Here is a 20,959-nt window from a genome sequence, read left to right as displayed (position 1 = left end):
TGGTGCTTTGTACTTTAACATAATAATCTAAATTGCCTGTTAGAACTTTTATTCCAGCTTGAATCAAAATGCAGCTATGACTTGTCAGTTAAAGAAGAAAAAAAGCTTATTAATATTCTCTTTTAAATAGAGAACAATAGTTGTATTTTTTATAGCATCATCATTTACTTTTGATTATTCTATCAGTCTAATTGACACAGTGGTATTCTTCTAACCTCTGTGTGTGTGGCTTAGATATATTTAAATGAATGCCATGAGGGGCACACACTGGGCAACACTGCAATGAACACAGGTTGTTCAACTCTGCCGATATATGTGGCAAAGAGTGTTTTATGATTCACGTTTCAAAACACCTAGTAAAACATAATAAAAGTAAGGACAATAAAAGCGTAGGCACATCATGTTACCCATTTAATGACATTCATTCCTTTTATTAGTAGTAATCCCACAGATGCCTGAGGAAACACATTTGCCTATGTTAAAACAAATCCAATCTACAAACTGTTCTGACATCCATCATTAAACCATTTTATGTGAGCAGTTTATCTTACTGTATTATTAAACCATTCATTAATGTGGTAGATAAAAACTCCGTTGCACTGAGAATCTGCTGTGGCATCACAGAAATCATAGAATCGTTTAGGTTGGAAAAGACTATTAAGATCATCAAGTCCAACCGTCCACCTAACTATCAAGAAGTCTACTACTAACCAATGTCCCTGTGTGTCACATCCACACATTTCTTAAATCCTACAGGGATGGCAACTCCACTGCTTCCCTGGGCAACCAGTCCCAATGCCTAACCACCCTTTTCTTGAAGAAATTCTTCCTTATACCCATCTAAACCTCCCCCATTGCAATTTGTGGCTACTTCCTCATGTCCTATCACTTGTCACCTGAGAAAAGAGATTGACACCACCCTTGCTCCAGCCTCCTTCCAGGTCATTGTAGGGAGTGGTGAGGTCTCCCTTCAGCCTCCTTTTCTCCAATGTACCCTGCTTGGAAATGATGCGGATATGCCATGACAGGAAAACAATAATGCAATGTAACGTAGCATTAGGCTTTTCAACTTGTGGAATATTTCTATTGTGCTACTTAGAACATATACCACAGTCAATTTCTGCTTTAAAAAAATCCTTTTGTACCAAAATTGAATCTTGGCAGTGCAGTCTATGAAATGATTACTAAAACATGACAGAAAACAAAGATGAAAAACTCCTAGTGTAGCATTCACTGTACTGACTCCGTGTCATTTTAAGTTCCTGATACAGTTTTTAAATGTGCCTGGACAGCTTGAACTGTATCTCTGGTACTCAGCAAATAGCAAATGACTGTACTTAAAACACCTGAAACTGCACCAGCTTACATATAGAGTTCAGTGAGCAATGTACTTAGGCATGAAGGAGGCTGTCACCAGCCTTTTATTTCTTCAATATAATGCAGGAAAAAAACTGTATTTTCAAAGCTAGGCTTTATAGCTAATTTCTTACACTATTATTTCAGTGTTTAAGAACCTCACATCCTTTATCACGTCTTGTAGTATCTCTGTAAGATAGAAAAACACACCTTGGACACTGGGATAAAACAGAATCACAGAACCAGAGCACCACTGAGTCTGGAAGGGACCTCTGAATATCTTCTCATCCAAATTCCCTGCTCAAAACAGAGTCTACTAGAGAAGGTTGCTCAAGGTTACGTCTAGTCAAGTTTCGAATATGTCCATAGATGGAGAATCGACAACTGCTCTGGGCAAACTGTTCCAATGCTCACTGACCCTCACAGTAAAAAAAAGTGATTTTCCTAGTTTTAAGTAGAATTCCCTATGTTTCAGTTTGCTTCTTGTCCTATCACTGGGTACTACAGATAAAAATCTGGCACCATCACCACACCCCCCCAAAATGTATTTATACACATTGACGAGATCCCTCTGATCCTTCTCTAGGCTGAATAATCCCAGCTCTCTCAGCCTTCATCATATGAGAGATGCTCCAGTCCCTTAATAATCTTTGTTACTCTTCACTTCACTCTTGCTTCAGTAAGTCCATGTCTTTCTTGTAGTGCAGACCAGGAGAGGACCCAGTGCTCCAGGTGGGGCCTCACCACTGCTAAGTAGAGGGAAGGTCATCTCCCTTGACCTGCTGGCAATGCCGTTCCTGATGCAGTCCAGGATGCTGATGGCTTTATTTCCTTCAAAGGCACATTGCTGGTTTGTGTTCAACTTGGTGTCCACCAGGATCCCCAGGCCATCCTCTGCCAAGCTGCTTTCCAGCCAGTCAGCCCCGAACCAGCACTGGTACATGGCGTTATTCCTCTCCAGGTGCAGGACATAGTATTTTCCTTTGCTGGGCTACTACTCTAAGAAGCTTCCAGGCCTGAGGAACGGAGATATTTTCATGAATAAACAGATTAGCAGAGTTTTGAGAAATCAGCATTGGACTTTGCACCTTAGTGCCCACTGGCATGCAAGATATAACAAAGCCTGTGGTAGCATTTTGTTCTGCCCAGGCTAACTGGGTTTGCTTGTCACTTCAAGTTGTGCCGTAGCACAAGGCAAGACTACCTGTTATATTACAAGGAAATACTGGAGGAAAATCAGCTTGTTTCTGTGTGCTCCCCAAAGCAATAAATATGAGATGTAAAATTAAGCTACGCTGTGTTATGTATCAGTGTGACCATACATGGAGGGGACATACATGACAAGCAGAGGTATTGTGGTGCCAGTACTCTGAAAACCTGATACAAATCTTGGACACATTTAGTTGGGATAATATATCACTTCTTTACTGGCTTTTTAAATTCTTCAAGAAATTTGATAAACTAAAGCTCTGCTCCTCCCTATCTAGGAAAAAAAAAAAAAAAGTAAATAAAAAAATGTAAAGCCTAAGCATATTTCAAAAAAAAATGTTTTAAAACAGAAACACAATTGAGTAGTACCTGAAGAGAACAAAACCAAGAGTCTAGGGTGGTTGTCAGCTTCTGTCAAACATTTATAACTATTCCATAAAGACATAGTCTTAAACTACAGAAAGATTATGTAGGATCTAATATTTGTCATATTATAGCATTTGAGCTATAATAATCTTAAAATTTAAACAATCCACAGCATTTATTTAAACAGATTTTTATCTGCATTACTACTTGCAGAATCCTTGGGGAACATCTCACATTTTCATTGAAAACACTGAAAATAACATCCACACATCACAGGCAACAGATTTATCACCATTTGAGGGATAATTGTTGCAATAGTTATTGGAGGATTATTAAGTTTATCACCAGGCAGACTCAAAAGAGAAAGTTAAAGCACATATGTAATACTGCACAGAATTGTAGAGAACAATACCCGGCTTCTTATCACGTCATGTGTATGCTGATGTTAAGGTTACCAAATCTAATTATATTCACTTTTCTCTCTGTTTGCAAAATGTAGGACATGCACAGTATTAAAAACGTATTGCCACTGTAGCAGAATTTTGCTTCTGGCAATATCATAACTCCATTTAATATCCTTAATTTAGTATTTTATGTTTAACACACAGCTCTCTCTGGCTTAAAAAAATCTTCAGGTAGGCTTATTAAAATTTTGAAACTCTGCATCTGAAATGGGCACAGATACTATAACCTAAATAAGTTACTCTGCTCCATACATGCTATTATTCTGCTAATATTAACTGCAAAAACAAAGATACTTATGTGCTTATATTTTATTTGGACTTCCTGAATTTCCACAGAGTAATGCTATAAAACATGAATAACCATAAAATATATAGCAATACAAACTGAAAATTTAAATTCGTGTGTATTTTACATTTTGCTAAGTCATTTCAAGTTATCTCCAGCATATCAAAATTGTCTTGAACTGTAATAGCTGTGTCACCCAGTTTAATGGCAGAAAAGTAGCAGCTGCTGTGGTTTTGGCTAGTAGAATTGTTAATCTTAAATCTCAGAAGAAAAAATACCATGGAATTTTTATTTTTTATTATTTTATTTTTTTTTTAGCCAGAGGGATTTTTTGTGTGCACTGAGGGACTGAAATTTGATTAAATTATCTCTGAGTACAAAGAAGTTTTGCTCACATTCGAAAAAAGCAATAAAGATGAACTTGGTGTCAGATAGCTTTGACTTCGGATAGACTTAGTTCACTGACAGCTAACCATCAGCTGTCTAACTAGATGGTTAGACTGAAGCTAGTCCTCTAACTCCAGGAGAGGGAGGAAAACGGAGCATTAAAAGTTAACCTCACAAGTGACAGCTGTTGAAGCTCACATTGCAGGGGGCAGGTTCCCAGAGTTTCCTTCCTCCTGTTATATCAATTCCTATGCCTAACAAAGGTAAAGCAGTCAGGAGCTGCAGTGGATCCTCCCACTGCCATGGGCCTCCTGGGGCTCCCCGCTCTCTGCGACACATTAGGTCATGTCCTGGGGCTGCACTGATATGAGCATAGAGGCTCAGAGGGGTGCGTGGGCTACACAGCAGGGAGACAAGGTCGCTGAAGAGCAAGTTGGGCTACAGGGCACTCCCCTGTGCTGTGAGGACTTTCCTTGTCTGGAAATCACATGGTAAGATCTAGTTCAACTCTTAATTTGTATGTGTGGGCCAGAAGTCAGACCAGATGAGATGAAGGACAGACACGGCCCTCACCACAGCACCAAAATACTGTCCGCTGAAGTGCAGTAATGCCATGGATGCTTTCTCACTAAACCCCATTGCCTAAATCCCCTCTGCTCTGTCCCAGGGAGCAAATACCATCGAAGGACTGGTATGCATACAGTTGAACCCTTTCTTCCCAAAACAGTGTGGCCTGACCCATAATGATGACCCTAAGATAGTTTCTGATCCTTAGTAACTCTACACTGTGTCCTGGCACCTTCTCAGGGAGTACCAGCCAGTGCTACCAGAAAGTCTGGACATTCACCAGGCAATGTCCTGTGAAGCTGTGTCCTTCCCCCATTTCACTTATTAGCTGGGGTGCAGCCCCATTTCCTGCTAATCTGGGCAGGTTCGCTTTGCTGAGGAGCTCTGGGTGCCTGCAGCATCAGGCTTCCAGCACGGGCTGAACCCTTGTAGCATTTCTCCATGATGCTGCAAGGCTGCTGAAGTGCTTAGGTTTGAGGGAATTTTAAGCAGAGCAGAGTGGAGGAAAGGTCTCGGACCATGCCCAGGACCTTATTCCAAGACTGGCTCAGCACCATCAAGGCACGCTAAGCAGCATGTTAAACCACCTTCCATGCTCATGGAGGTGGGAGTCAGCATGGGTCTGAAGAACATGATTTCTGTTCCTGATTTTACCTCACAAAGATATACTCTTTCTTTCCTTACATATGTATCTGTACTGAACAGTTAGTTCATACAAAAGTTATAAATTTATATGCAGAAATGTTTTTGAATATATAATTATATGCATGCAAATATATATTCATTTTACAAACACAAGGATTTGATTTTTACAGAGTACTTTTACAAATGAAGTAAATTAAACATCACCTTGGAAATGAGCATGTATCTCCCAAAATGAGAGATCCTGTTTCTCTACTACAGAGTACACACAATCTGATTCAAACACTAATGAACACTAATGTTGTTAGTCCTATCGCTACCTCACAAAGCTCCCAGTTACCCCAAGCAAAGGCTTTCATGTTTCCAACCTGAAGTGTTACTATGTTATGTACTTGGGCAAAAGTCCAAGTTCCTCTATTGTGTGTCCTTCAAACGGAATAGCGGTTGGACTCAGTAATATACTACAGGAGTAGCACCAAAGCCTAAAGGAGATGAGCTCCATAAGTCTCAGAAAATTTAAAACCACTCCAAAAGCAACACACCAGGAGACATCTAAAATATTTTCTCTGGTCGACAGAGGCAAAAATAACTCATTGGGATTTCTGGCAGCATTTAACAGCAATGAAATGCTGGCATCAGATAGACTGCTATCCAGCATACAATAAGATGAGCTAGGCCTGGCCTGGGAAGAGACTAACACAGTACTCCGCACTGAACCTCCAGTTTCAGGAGGTTGAAGGAAGTTCCATTTTCATAGTGTTGTCACATAACTTGTAGTGTGACACGGAGAGGGCCTGGCCTGCCTGGGACCTCTGAGGCTAATGTGTTGTACTTGGAAGACTTTGTTAAATAATATGGGTATTTCAGATAAGAGGAAGCAGGGCGAGGATAATTATATGTAATATTTTTTGGTATACTTATCAACAGTCATGTCAGAGGAAGGAGGTTTGGGCACATCAATGGCCATCCAAGTGGTGACACAGATACCTGGAACTGGAAAATTTCAACACAGTACTACGGTCAATTTACAATATTGCAGTTAATTGTAGTTGACAGAGCTGAAATAGTCTATAACTCTGAAGGACAGTACTGTGGTCAGACTGCATTATCATTCTGATGGTCAAACTACTCAAAGTCCTCATTTGGCCCTTGTTATTCTTTTTACTTGAAACCTGTAAAATCATTATGTTATTTGTCCTCAAAACACTGAGCAGAGGGGCATCTAATTCTAAATTCTTCAAAACTCCTTTCTATCCAATGAGCTTTTTCTGTTTCTAGCAATCAAGCTCCTTAGATGTTTAAAGTTATAAATGGACTAATCCTTTCTTGGGAGCACTCATGCACTTTACTAGGACAGGATTCAGAAACATGTTCAAGCACTCAGTGGTTGTCTTATACTATTCTTGCTTCGATGAAGTTTGCATGCTCTCTAGCATGTGTTTCTCCCCTGCCTACCGGCAGCCTCTGAAACAGCTGAACCAAAGATGAAGACCAATAGGAGCACAGGCAAGACCATACTAAGTCTGTTTGGCCAGTAGCTGTACTGGGTTTATGTGGCAAGGGCTTGGTAGCAGGAGGGCTACTGGGTTGCTGTACAGGCTCCCAGAAGGCAGCTGTAGGCAGCAGTTGGGTCCACCCCTGAGCCTTCACTCCATAATGCTGACCCAAGGAGTTCCCTCAGCCTGCCCTTGTACACCGTGTGCCCCGGGCCCACGCTGTCTTGAATGCCCTGGGCTGGGCCCACACTACACGCACATCAGTATCTTTCCTGTACTGTGGAGAACAGAAGGGAATGCAGCAGTACAGACACAGTCACTAAATTGTCCCCAAAGAAGAAAGTGACTTTCTGTCATTTTTTATTACTTTTTTTTTATTATTGCTGTTTATTGCCCGGTCTTGGAAGAGCTCCTAATGAAGCTCTTATTCATTCTTCTCTGAACGAACAGTAACGCTGCACCCCAGCACTTCTTCCTGGCAGACCTGAAGTCTTCTGCTTCTTCAGAGGAGCAGCTGTCTCCCTAAGAGCTTTGACTGATCCGCTGCTCTTCTTTGTGCATTGCCACGGAAGGTGCGGCTTCCTCTTCAAACAGCCATGGGGCAGCCTTCTTGTCCTCAGACGGAGACATCGCCGGGCTCCAGGGCCCAAGGTCCACCGTGGCTCTCTGAGGGGTTCCTTCTGCCGCCCTGGTGCAGCATCCCAGAGGAAGCCAAGTCCCCTCTTGCCCACTCCTCAGGACTCCGTGCAGAAGGGATGACACCTCTGGACGAGGTGGGGGTGGGGGATGGAGGATGGGGGACAGGAAAAAGGCCACCCTGCAGGCGAGCCAGCAGGATGGCTGTGGATGGTCTCAGCTATTTCGAGGCACGGAGGCCGGGCCGTGCATATGGAGCTGGTCGTGTGCTCCTGCGATGCCGCCGATGGGTCTTGATGGCGGGGAGCCCTGGCACATCGACCTCCATTGGCTCATCTGGAGGTGGATCCACCTCCATTGGCTCTTCATCTGGAGGTGGATCCACCTCCATGGGCTCCACAGTATTAGCTGCAGTGCAGGGCACTGCTCTTTTACCATGGGCGCCGGACCTCTTCCACTTCCTTATAATAGGCAGTGGCCTCCTGCTCTTTGCATTGAGGAATGAATCCTCTCTGGACCCACTCAAGGGTGGGCAGCCTCTGCTCCAGGTCCTCTTCCTCCCATCCATGATGGCTGTCGTCAGAGGGCCTGGAAGCTCAGCGAGTGGTGGGCCCTGCGCAGGGGCATTTTATAGGGCCCGGAACAATACGGGGGGCAGATGCCACTGTGACATCAGGAAGCCTCTGTGATGGTGGCCGACACATGGCCAAACGTGGCTGTGTTGGGAGAGGTGTCTGTGGCCTGAAAGACGCCCTCATCAGGAAGGAGGAGGAGGGTCAGGGGGCAGAGGGCCCCTTTCCTGGGGATGGCTCTCCCTGGCCATTTTGACTGCCAGAGAGACAGGCTGCCCCTCGGGCACAGGGCCTGCCCTCCAGCTCCCCTCCTGTGCCCTGGCCTCCAGCCCCCTCCTCATCCTGTGCCTGGGCTCCCTGTGCCACAAGATGGTGGCAGCAGTGTTTCCAGAGGGGCAGGGCCTCCACTACCCCCCTGCCACCAACCAGGCTCCCTGCAAGCGGTGCAGCCCCCCATGCTGACAGCAGCTGAGAGGGGGCAAAGCACCCAGACATCCTGCAGATGGGCAAGAGAGGCACGGCCAGGTGCCACCAGGTCTCCCAGCGGTCAATAAAAGCTCTGCTGATGATCAAGTGCTCCATGAGCCCTTCTCAGGGGCCATCTCCTGCACCTACCCCTGCCCCCGCAGCGTGAAGAGGTGCCATCGCTTGTGTCCCAAGGCATGGGGGAGGAGAGGGCCTGGTCTCTGTGCTGCTGTGCTGCCACAACACGGGGAGTCTGTGGGAGGGCTGCCGAGGTCCTGGGGGCCTGGAGGTGGAGGGGTGGTGGGGGTCACTCTGAGGTTCACCCTTGCTCTCTTCTCTAGTGTTAAGGAGAAACCTTCTCAATGTTTTTGTGGCTTCTCTACTTCCACGTTCAGAGGAAGAGGTCTCCTGTGTGGTTGGAAGAATCACCAGTAGCTCCTGCCTGGGAGCCTTCAGGCACATTTCCGGGGGAAGCTCCTGCCTGCCTAAGACACCTAGTGCACACCCTGAGACACCTAGAGGAGGGGGTCTGGGGGTGCTGCCACCCATGGGGGACCCGTGCTGGACCAGTTTGCTCCTGGGGGATGGACCCTGTGCTACGGAGCCATGTGGGAGCAGTTGTTGAAGAGCTGCTGCCTGTGGGATCAGTTTGAGAAGGACGTCATCCCATGGGAGGAACCCCACGTGGAGCAGGGGCAGAGGGTAACTGTGAAGGAGCGGCGGAGACAAAGCGTCAGAGACCGACCGCAGCCCCCATTCCCCGTTCCCCTGTGCTGCTTGGGAGGAGGAGGTAGAAGAAGGTGGATGGGGGGAAGGTGTTTTCAGTTTGCTTTTAGTTTCTCACTGTGCTAGTCTGCTAGTGGTAGACAATAAATTATATTAATCTCCATACACTGAGTCTGTTTTGCTCATGATGATAATTGGTGGGTGATCTTCCTGTCCTTATCTAAACCCTTGAGCCCTTCCCATTGCATTTTTTCTCCCTCTTTTACTTTGAGGAGGGGGAATGTGTGAAGTAGTTGTGGTGAAGTTCAGATGCATAGCAGGTAAAACCACCACACCTGCACTGTCCTTCAATGCTATTGCAGGCAACCATGCAATCTCAAACCTTTTTATATGCTGTTGTGCCATACTGTAATGCATGCAGCACATACCTTCTATTTCATTTCATTTCATTTCATTTCATTTCATTTCATTTCATTTCATTTCATTTCATTTCATTTCATTTCATTTCATTTCAGGCTGTATTAAAGCTCCCTCATTGTTTCAGACACTATGAGATGAAAGATTCAGAAGCACCCCATGGAGGAGCCTGAAGGTTAGTTGCTATGTAGTGGATGCACTCAAACCAAGCTGGGCCAGACCAGTTCTGGTCTACAAAGTTCAGGGCCACAGGATACTCTTTAGTGTTATTTAGCTTATTGGTACAGATGTAGTCATTGCAGCTGAGTATTCAGACATATCTCTAAAAATATAGTATGGATCCTTAGGTTAGGCATGCTTCAGCCGGTACGACCAAGAGGCATGTCCCTGAAGGAACAGTCTCTCCTTCTCCCTTCCATTGGGATATCTAACTGTTTAATGTTGAGAATATACTTCTAGAAAAAAAATAAAAAAATAAAAAAATAAAAGATGTGCATTTGAACCTTCCTCAAGCACAGGAAAAAGTGGGAACTTTGATTTCCATTTCCTAGTGAGAGCTCCCACTCAGGTGACTAGGTGACCTCAAACTTAAGAGCTATTACATCAGGCATTATGGTACATACACAATTCTCTTCAGAGAATTATTCTTAAGTGACTTGCTTAAGGCCATCTCATATACCGTCTTTGCAGAGACCTGACTCCTAGGTACATATGCCATCTACCTATCTGCTATTCTTTCTAATACTTTGGAATTTGTCATGCAGTATGTATCAAACTTGTACTCAAATTCTACTCTGTTCTATTTCTCATTCATTAACTTTCAATAAAGTATGAAGAGCCTGTCTCACTAAGAGCGAGTGCTTTATGACAGGAATAATGGTTTCAGGACCCCTCCTAAAGCCTGTCACCCATGAAATTCTTTTTTTAGAAAGATATATTATTTGTATCACCTAAGGACTAGTGCCATCAAAACCTAAGTCATGCCACTTGAAGCTTCTGCTCAATTCACCAGATGTATGACCCAAGTATCAGGACACATATATAGTAAGAAATGTCATGACAGCAAGAAAAATATGTTTGGCAAGATGTGAAGACAAAGACAGAGTATTTAGTGCAGCTTGGAATCAGGTAAGGCAATTACTATTAAGAATTTCCTGAAGTAAAATGTACTAACTAAATAACTACTTTGCTGGATAATAACTACTTAACAAAGTAATTCAAGACCAAAAGGCCCATTTAAATTTTCACAATTTAAGTTAATTGGATACTTAATTAAGTACTGTAAAGCTGAAACTATGCTAAAAATGCAGACAGTCAATGCTTTCTCTGAAGATAGAGAAGTCCCTGAAGTGCTGTAAATGTTAGTTACTGAGGGGTGATTAAGTAAGACAATGAAATATTTAAGAAAAGAAACCCTAAATAAATCAAATGTCAAAGGCATAATGAGGAATTATACAAACTAATTTTTATCGTGAAGCTGATTTCTTGGTAAATATCACAAACTGATGAAGCTATGCATAGCAGGGATGTGTATCTTGGCTTGACCACAAGCTACTATTTATCATGACAGCCAGAAGCTATCATCAACATGGCGCCACATCCAAACAAACTTTTCGACTCAGGCAAATGTGCACTATTGAGCTTGTACTTCACCTCCCAGGATGAAAGTTAAAACTGCTATCATGTCAAACCTCTGGGCAGCTTCTGCCCAGACATTCTACTCATACAGTGAATCCTGCTGCTCTGGATACTCTTCCTGAACCTCCTTATAAAACTAACTTTTGAAAAGACTTCATGATACCCAAGGGGATGGTACATTCATTGGAACATTCAGGGACTTAAATGACAATTTGGTTTGAACTGAATACACATGCAGCACTTCATAAAAGAAACATCACAGGATCAACAGTAAAACATAGTGAGGGAAAAGACTGACTGCTCACCACAGCTCCTGTCATCCAGGCTGTGCTAGTGAAACAACATGGAAAACACAACTGTACTTGCAGAGCTGGAGAGAAAGTTTTGTGGCCTCCTAGCTCAGAAAAGCAATCACCGTCAATCATTTTCAGAGGGGCTTTGAGCCAGATAAATAACCAGTGGGCATCCTCATTCAAACCTGGTCACCAGCACAGGAGTCTCAGCCCTCCCAGAGGGAAACCAGCAGTCCCAGCCCAGAGAGCAGTGGGTGACATTGGCCTGCTTATTGATGGGACATAGAAAACCGCAAACAACTAATCCAGGCAAAAGAGGATAGCCAACTGTTAGACTGGACATGAGTGACCAACACACCACAATGTTCCAACAAAATATACAGTCAGCTACACATAGTAAAGTGAAAAATAGTGAAAATCACATAAAAATGCAAAACTTGATGGCAAAGATTTTAGAAAAACGATAAAATACAATGTAAGATTATAGTGTTAAATGTAACTACTTGTGCAACTCCTCTGTAATATTTTGTTGTTATTGTTCTACTCCCTTCGACAGAGCATCCTCTTCCTTCCAGCCAGAGCACCTGGAAGTTCTGCTCTCACTCAGCAAGACGTCATGACTTCAGTGATGCTGTGAGATATTTGGACTGCTTTAGGCACCTCTCATCAGCCTGTTGTAGGTTCAGATGGGAGGTCACACAAAGGTCTCTGAGGTTGGAAGTACACAGGAAGCAAGTCAAGCAAGTCTGTGAATTCTAGTTAGAGCCTTTGCTTTGCAGCTACAGTCCACACATTCGGTAAATGACTTTGTCACACCAGCTTAAATTCCTGTTTTTCAGATATGGAAGACAGACATTTTGATATTACATTTCAGGTAATTGTTTTTCAGGTCCTTTCCTTGGAAAGTCTGCTACCAAAATCCTTGTGTGTCTTTGATGCACTTACAGATTTTCTCTGACTTACAATGGAACAGTTGCATTTAAATCAATTTAAATATTTAGCATCTGTCTTTCACAGAATGAATAGTGATGTTCCCCAAACTTTCTTATGATGTACCTGCAGGAGTGCTTTTTAAGTCTCCCCTGTTGCTGTCAATTAAACCTGAAAAAGGCAGATTATTGGTAGAAAGAGTGAGCTTTTCCTCCTGATTTGTGAACTTCAGACATAATTCTTTGGTGCACACTGCTCTACCTGACCTTTTCCTTCTTCTAAATGATATTGAAACTATTATCACTGGCTCTGTCTCCCCTTCCCTATTGTTCCCTTTCTCGTAAGCTCTTTATTTTTCCTGACACTTCAATTTTCCGAGTTTCTCCTGTATATTTTCAATCCTCCCTGTGGTTCATTTCTTCTAGAGTTTTCTTCAAAGGTCTTAAGGTCCTTCCTCACAGGTTCTTCCTGCTGTAATAGAGAGAGTTCCCATGGCTCATCTAATTAGTATGGGTTGCATAAGTTTGTAGCAATATAGCCAAAATGAATGAAAATTTGTGTTAAATTACCAGAGTTCAGGGACCTTCTGACTCTTTATCAGGGTAACTGACAGTCTGAAGAAACAACCTAAATGTCTCAGTGTTGCTCACTACACAATACTATTGTAATCTTCAGACTTAAATCTATACAGTTTTGCATTTCCATTCTGTTTTATCCAGCAGTCTCAGAGCATATTGCAAATATTTACTAATTTTTTTGTCACTGTGCTTCTGAGAGATGAGTAAACACACGCATATAGTAAAACTGACTTACCTGAGGTGCTGAGATGGAAAGTGAAATAGCTCTGTAATAGATTCACATGAACTATCATAGTCACGCTGCTAAGATGAATGGACCGCCAAGTACATCTTTAAAATTTTGCTAATGAGGTGTAACACTATTAGAGAAACTATTAGAAACTACTAGAAGCTATTAGAAACTGCTACTAGAAACTATTACAGAATGTCCAAAGGAGAGCTGCAAAGATGGTGAAGGACCTGGAGGGCAAGACATAGGAGCAGCAGCTGAGGTCCCTTGGTTTGCTCAGCCCAGAGCAGAGCAGGCTGAGGGGAGGCCTCATGGCGGCCTGCAGCTCCCTCACAGGGGAGCGGAGGGGCAGGCGCTGAGCTCTGCTCTCTGGGGACAGCGACAGGACCCGAGGGAACGGCATGGGGCTGGGACAGGGGAGGGTCAGGGTGGGCGTTAGGGAAAGGTTCTGCACCCAGAGGGTGGTCGGGCACTGGGACAGGCTCCTCAGGGCATCGGTCACAGCACCGAGCCTACCAGAGTTCAAAAAGCGTTCTAACGATGCTCTCAAACACATGGTTTGATTTTTGTGTGGTGCTGTGTGGAGCCAGGATTTGGACTCCGTGATCCTTGTGGGTCCCTTCCAACTTGGGATATTCTGTGATTCTGTGAACATTTGTCCTTCTTTAGCTGCAGAGAATGACATGCCCACCATCCAGCCCAAAGGCTTCTGACTGGTAAATCTGGACTGTGGGACATGATGGACCCTAAGTAGTAAGGAAGATCTTCCTGGCACACATCAGCTACCTCCTACTATTTTGATAATGAACAGTATTCTGTGTTGCTTATGCAGCTGAAGACAGAGTTTCTTTGCTTTATGCTCCCCCTCTGGCCAGCACAAGATTTGCTGGGACAGGATCAAACTTTCCAGGAACCATGTAGTGAAATCAGAGCAGTCAGGATTAACAGCTGTGAGTCCCAGTTTCCACTAGGTGTACTATCAGTATATGAAAACCAGATACAAAAGACTGGCCTGCCCTTTTTTCCCCCTCCCTCTTAATCTGGAATGTATTCAGACCTCTGTGGAATTGTTAACTTTGATATTAGCTGTTTCCCCATCTGTTTCTACTTAGGAAAACCTTGTAAAATCTGGACTGTGCCTTCTAAGGCATGTAAGTAAGAGCTTGAAATTCCACAGCAGTGAAGGAAATGCAAAATACTTGTTGAGCCACTGGAGCTCTGCAACCGGATCTAGTAGGTTTTCACGAAACTAAGGTCTGTTTCAAGCAAGGAAGTGTTATGTTACTTGAGTCAGTGGCAGACTAAGAAAACCTACCTGACTGGCTAAGATATGTGTCCCCAGTCACCATCCTACATTTCTTTTTGACAAGGAGAAAAAAAAAAGAGAGAGAGAGAAAGAGAAAACAGAAAATGTAAAAATAAATAAATAAAAGAGCTGCTAAAGCAGAAAAGAATATTTCATACATGTGATCCTCTGAGCTCTCTCCAACACCATCATCTTAGGTAATGGCTTATCACGTAACATTCACTTTATTTTCTCTTGAACGGTAGGATATTTCCAAACTTGTGCGTCCCATCTGTATCCATTTTCACAATGACTGAACAAATGCAATTAGCCTGCAGTCAGCCATGTAATGGTCTCCTACTACTACCACTAGGTATTTTTAGTCCATGGACTCTCTTATTTATCAGCTATGCCTTTTTCTTTTCCTAGCTTACATTTATTAACAGAGTTGCTTTTATTCCTTCACTGCCATTCTGTGTTACTGAATCGCATATGCTTGATCCTTTCATATTTCTCTCATGGTTACCTCCATTAGTACACACAGATTGTTGAAAATGAGAACATTTTCCAGGAAAATTATTGCAAAATTTGCCCTTTATTTCTCCTCAAGTTCTGAAATTCTTATAATTTCCTAGATCTGTACAGTCTGCCTTCTACCCAGACCGCATTCCACTGATTGCTGTATTTTTAAAAAGATATATGACTGCTGGAGAAGAGAAAACCCCCACATCACCCTAAAACAAGGAGTTGTATTTCCTTTTCACACAACAGACTGTCAACGGCCCACCTACCTCGCGGCAGGAAGTTACATGGATTTTTCTAAAAAAGTGAATGGATTTCACTTCTCTTATGTGCTGAGCAGAGCAGGGATAAACGTGACTTTATGTATGCTCTTCTTTGCCTATGAGATGGCAAGTCAGCAGCCTTTCAGATTTTGCTTCAATCCATTAAAAACAACAACATGTCACTGAATCTTTCTTCATCTTTCAAAGTGTTAAACATGACATAGTTTAAATTCTCTGAATAGGTCATTTGGTTTCTTCATCACACTAAATGCTACGTATTTCTCTGCCTGTATCAATGCTCTTGGCTTTCTTTAATGCTGCTTGTTGAATAGCACTTTCTGTCTTTCAGTCTGCCTTTTGTTCCTGATTTTGTGCTCTGATTTCATGCTACGTATGTAGAATTTCCTGCTTGTTTGTTTTCCATTAAGCAGTCAATTTTTCTTAATTCTTGCTTCTTTCCTGAAGTATTTATCTGAAAAAATAATGAATTCTCAGTTGTACCTTCTTGGCAGTGAAGTACTTTTTGACTCTTGTATCAAGGTGTCTCTACTGTGGACAGTGCACATACTTAAAGCCTTCTTTAAAACAGAAAAATGTCCCAATTTAATTTAAACCAGGCTTAAAACCAATTCAATTTAACTAAAGCAAATTCTTGTGTAGACTGTCTTACTTGGTATATAGCATATGCAAGTTTTTCATTGTCCTGCATTTAAGGGGAAAAAGAGAAAGGGAAGGGAAGGGAAGGGAAGGGAAGGGAAGGGAAGGGAAGGGAAGGGAAGGGAAGGGAAGGGAAGGGAAGGGAAGGGAAGGGAAGGGAAGGGAAGGGAAGGGAAGGGAAGGGCTTAAGCTTAAATAGAAATGTCTGGGATATTTATTTAAAACTGCATATCTAAATAGCCTGGTGCAACTTGCTTATAGAGAAAAGTCTTTGAACTACACACAGTAAGATAAAAAATTATATACAGTCCCCCAGAGCATTTTTCTTCGATGCTGTCAGTTCCCCATCTTTTCCACACTTCCATCTCTGATTGCAAGTACAGTTTTTTAGTTGTTTCCAAAACAGAAATATGCATAAATTTCATTGCAGCTGCTGGGGACCTTACTAATCTCCAAACATTTTCTTGTGCTTACACTTGCTATTCACCAGTGCCTGTTTTACTTTTCACCCTGTGTTTTTTTTCCACACTGTCTCTGTGGATTGCACTGTCTCTAGCACATTTTTGAACATTTAGTCTACAGTATCTACCTGCAAAAATGTGGCCAAGCTTCCAGCTGGTTCAAATTTATAGGAGTATCTTCAGAATATATACATATATACATACATAAAAGTTGAGGAAGAACCATTAAAAGAAATATTCTGACAATGAATAGAAAATGAAATGGATTTCTACCTTTAGATTTGCCTAAGTTATATTCAGAGGCAGAATATACTGTAGAAGTTACAGAAATACAACAAGCCTGAATCTTTCATTACCTTAGAGAATAGCCAAGCTTAGCAGCAGTGATTTCATCTCCTAAGTCCAAAATCTTCAGCTGGAAATACTTCCTCTGCTTCCTTTTGAACAGGCTCAGAAATCTTTTCTGCCTTCATCTCACTTCTTTTACCAGAAAAAAAAAAAATATATATATATATATATAAAAATTACTCTGGCTTCTCGGTCAGCCTATTTCCATTAAGCATTTCAGTTTGCACCCTCAGCTCAGGTTCACGTGTGTGAAGCACTTATGCACACCTGATTGGATGTTACTATTGTCTTTTTTTCCCCCATGCATAGGCATATTTGCTTTTACAATTTCTTCCCTTTGATATCAGATTAGTGAGGCTACGTTAATTATTCACTCCTCTAGGTGACAAACGCTCTCTGTTCAATAGTTGACTGGCCTGGTCCTTTAAGCTCAATAGAGATGTTAGTTTTAGCTGTTCCAGGGAGGACAAAGGAGAAAAGATACCTCAGCAAGAGTTCAAATATTTATAACAGATCATTTTCCTACAGCTTCTCACAGTGCTGCATGCCTTTCATTTTATGAAAGTCGACATTTAAAAAATCCTTTCATTCAGTGTTAGGCAATATTCTCACACCCAAACTGGCATAATTCTTAGGTTAAATATTCTAACCCCCATTCTGCTGCTTCCCTCATTCGCACCAGAAAACGTTTCTTCCACTTAGACCCCTATCTTACAGGCTCCAGAAAGGAAAAATGCATTGCAAAGCTGGGCATTGCAAGAATATTCCAGGAAATTAGTTTAAGAATAGCTGCACCTAAGGGATTAAGTCATTACCTATTTACCACAAAATCATCCTTAATTCAAGCCAGCCACCATTAAAAGGAAGAAGAATGTTGGTCTATGGAATTTAAAATAGGTGGTTGCAAAATTATCTAATGTCAAGTTGCAAAAAGGAAATGGAAAACACATGCAGATCTTTGGTCATTATTTATGTTGCCTCTAAAGTTTCTTCTTACCCATTATGATGCAGCTGAGAGACTGGCAGCAATTCACACTCTCTTGGCTGAGGATCCAGACTTCAAATGGATCTTGGCTCAGAGAAGAATGTTACCCTTTATACTACGTTCCTTTAAAATATATTTTAAGAATACATTCAAAATCAAATTTCTTCTCTCACAAAATTTTGAACCTTCACCTCTTAAGTGAAAAGTGATCCTTCACTTTGGATCTTCATCTTGCCTATTAATTGCCCTTGCCTCTTTGAAAATGATGGTTTCTCCTCAGCAAACCAGACATAGCCAACCCATTGGTTTGAGTATTAGCAAACAGGTAATCAGCTGACTGATATGCTTCCTTTCCTATGTGATCAAAACCAAAATACTTCAGAAAATCAGTGTGAAGTATTGCTTTATTCAGAAGCTTTTATTTTCCATGAGGCTTCACCCACGTTTTACACAACCATAGCAATGGACTATGCCACATCTGGCTATCAGAAGCAATTACAGACATGCAACTGAGCTCGCGTCTGCTCATGTCATGCTGATGTCTGCAGGGCATCCCTAGCTGATGGCTACATTTGTAGCATGGGGTTTGGTTCATTTTGGGTCCACGATCCAGCTAATTGGTGTCAATGCAGTGTGCAGGTTCTCACTCAGCACTTCTCAGACATCGCAGCAGTACCCCAGGGCCACTGGAACAGAAGTGCTCTCCAGGCACAGGAGTTCCAGCATTTGCCGAGGAAATGTCCAGGGTAAAGCCCCATATAGCTGAAAGGACAGCAGAGATGCCCAGATGGGAAAAAGGGTATCAACAGCAGACCACAAAAAACACTCCAACAGATGGAACGGAAGCTCTCGGGGACTACGTGAGACTACTTGGGATTTTTCTTTTTTTCTTTTTCTTTTTTTTTTTAATTATTTTTCCCTGGAGGGCTTGGGAGTCATGAGATGTGAGAAAAGCTAAAAAGCAGCTAGATTGTTTTCATATAAATTTCAATTGCTGAGGGCGAGCTTGATGCTGCAGGATTGTCTTCCAGGACTGTCTCCAAAGGACAAACAGAGGATTATGTGAACAGAAGGCAGGCAAAACAACAGGTATTTATTGGACTGAGCAGAGCAAAGAAATGGGGCATTCTTTCCTGAACAATCTGTTGGTGGAGGGATTTCCATCACATGTTCAGAGCTGGTAGCAATGTGGAGGACTGGCTAATCTAGAAAGACGACATTTGGAACAGGAACATATGGAGCTATTTTCTTGCTGCATTGAGAAAAGATAGCTATAGAGCAGAGGAAGGGGAAAACCGAGATAGCAGCAAGCATTACAGAAACAGAGGCAGGCCAAATAGCATCTTTTGAAGGATGGGCTTTTAACCTGTGATTGAGTATAGACAAGAATTAATGGCTGACCAGGGGACAGCAGAGTGAAGTGTGACTTGTGGCTGTTGATAATGACAGCCAGAGTGACAGATCAGCAGGTTCCAGACAATAGGTCTGCATTGACAAGTAGTGGAGAGAGGGACAGAGGAAAAGGAAGGAGGATTTTTTCCCAGCTTCTTTATGAAGTTCAGATTTGACGCAGAGCACTGCCTTTCTGACAGCTTGTAAACTTTCATGCTGCTATGCTAGATGTAGGTTTGGAAACTAAGGCTACGTTTGTGCCAGGGAAAAGGGCACGAAGAACAATAAGGACTAGATGAAAAGGGCAAGGAAGGAGCACTAATCCTTGTGCAGAAGGAGAAGGGAGTTTAGGGAGCCAGAAGTCTTCCACTTAATCTTTATGAACTTGAGGCTCAGTTTAAGGATGACCATAAGAGACAATATTTCTAGCAGAGTTGTCCTTGAGGGAGAATCGGGAGTACTGTAACAGCCAAGAATTTAAAGTCAGTGAAGGGCTGGAACGAAATGGCCTATCAAAAAATAATAAACGAGGTGGCTGCAAGGAGGATTATGGGTCCCTTTACTCCTCTAGGACAGGTATTGACAAAAGGATGCAATGAATTCACGATGATCCATTCACCACCACCGCCACCCCATCCTCACAGAGGGTCCATAAATGATGGTGGTGACCCTCAATTAGTTCTTTGACATACATTTTCCTTGGCCTAGCAGCATCAGTCTTTCTTTCCTACTGCCTTGTAACACAACTTGCAAATTGTGACACAAAATTGGTATTTCAGCTATTACCAGTTCACCATCGTGATTTCAGTTTGCTGGGATTCAAGATCCAGGGACAGTATTTCTTCAAGAAAGAAATGTCAATAGGTTGTTGTGGCCAGCGCAGCTTCTGGTAGTTCATGAAAACGCAGCATAGGCAGTGAAATGGGAAGTGGAATGTCTCTGATAGCTTACCATCCTGAGGACTTTGATGCGAAGAGACAATAGTACACAACGATGTGGTGGCAGGTTGTGGTGGCAGGTAGACAGAGTCCCTATGGACATGTAAGAGGACAGAGGTTTTCTTTGTAGAAGCTGCCATGAAAGGGTAAACATGGCAGGAACCCGCGTAAGAGCAACCTCTGCCCCAGGAGGAGCAGATGGAAATCAGAACGAGAAGGGGGACAAGAAGGATCATTCAAACAGCTGCGGGTGTTGCTGAGGGACACTTAGATCTTAACTTGGAAGGAGCCTGTGGTGCACTGCTGATGGTATTACATCTTGTTCCAAATGAGGATATAGTGGGTTCGAGTAAATGTATCTGAGACAATTCATTTCAAATTCAGGAAAATAGGCTGGTTTGGGAAACTAGCTCCCCAGACAGTGAATTGCTCAGGGCAATGCCTTTGCATTATGGATCCTGAATAAGGACTAGGTCAAGGGAGGCAAATCTGTTTTGCACCAAAGATACTGAGAGCCTAAAAAAGCACATTCTGAAGAGTTTTCTAAGGTTCTTGATGTAAGTAAATTTGGAGAAAAATGACCTCTGTGATGCTTGCGGGTTGCATGATATGGATTTCTTCATTGAGCAAGACCTGGCGACATACCCCTAGAGGTCAGTCAGTAGTTGTTGCTCTGAGTACAGGGCTGACGGATTTCATGGAACTGTGTAGGAGTCCCACCCCCGGTTAGGACTGAGAGACGGTCAAACTTAGATTTCTTGGAAAAAAGTTGAGAACGCATCCCCCCTACTTATGGACAATTATAGAGTTTCAATCATTAGTCTACACAGACTTCTGCCTTCACACATGGC

General features: G+C 42.6%; 1 long non-coding RNA gene across 1 annotated transcript; it reads right to left on the bottom strand.

Moving 5' to 3' along the window:
• Positions 1-316: 316 nt before the first annotated feature.
• Positions 317-18,294, bottom strand: LOC310895422. Its single transcript, XR_014580668.1, has 4 exons — positions 17,609-18,294; positions 16,802-16,925; positions 13,264-15,799; positions 317-2,372 (listed from the first exon to the last, which is right to left on the bottom strand). It is a non-coding gene; the product is annotated as an uncharacterized lncRNA (long non-coding RNA).
• Positions 18,295-20,959: the final 2,665 nt, after the last annotated feature.

This window comes from Anser anser (assembly GCF_964211835.1).
Source record: "Anser anser genome assembly, chromosome: 2".
Lineage (NCBI taxonomy): Eukaryota > Metazoa > Chordata > Aves > Anseriformes > Anatidae > Anser > Anser anser.
Note: the sequence above shows the minus strand (reverse complement) of the source record. Positions and strands in the feature narration are given on the sequence as shown.